The sequence below is a fragment of the Physeter macrocephalus genome, chromosome 12 (genome assembly GCF_002837175.3).
Source record: "Physeter macrocephalus isolate SW-GA chromosome 12, ASM283717v5, whole genome shotgun sequence".
NCBI lineage: Eukaryota > Metazoa > Chordata > Mammalia > Artiodactyla > Physeteridae > Physeter > Physeter macrocephalus.
The window spans coordinates 48,577,587-48,578,241 of NC_041225.1; positions in this window are offsets into that span (position 1 = coordinate 48,577,587).

Below are 655 nucleotides of genomic sequence, written 5' to 3' on the forward strand. Positions count from 1 at the left end.
TATTTTTCGTTTTTTAAGGAACCTCCATACTGTTCTCCATAGTGGCTGTAGCAATTTACATTCTCACCAACAGTGCAAGAGGGTTCCCTTTTCTCCACACCCTCTCCAGCGTTTGTTGTTTGTAGACTTTCTGGTGATGCCCATTCTAACTGGTGTGAGGTGATACCTCATTGTGGTTTTGATTTGCATTTCTCTAATAATTAGTGATGTTGAGCAGCTTTTCATGTGCTTCTTGGCCATCTGTACGTCTTCTTTGGAGAAATGTCTATTTAGGTCTTCTGCCCATTTTTGGATTGGGTTGTTTGTTTTTTTAATATTGAGCTGCATGAGCTGTTTATATATTTTGGAGGGTAATCCTTTGTCTGTTGATTCATTTGCAAATATTTTCTCCCATTCAGAGCGCTCTCTTTTTGTCTTGTTTATGGTTTCCTTTGCTGTGCAAAAGCTTTGAAGTTTCATTAGGTCGCATTTATTTATTTTTGTTTTTATTTCCATTACTCTAGGAGGTGGGTCAAAAAAGATCTTACTGTGATTTATGTCAAAGAGTGTTCTTCCTATGTTTTCTTCTAAGAGTTTTATAGTGTTCGGTCTTACATTTAGATCTCTAATCCATTTTGAGTTTATTTTTGTGTATGGTGTTAGGGAGTGTTCTAAT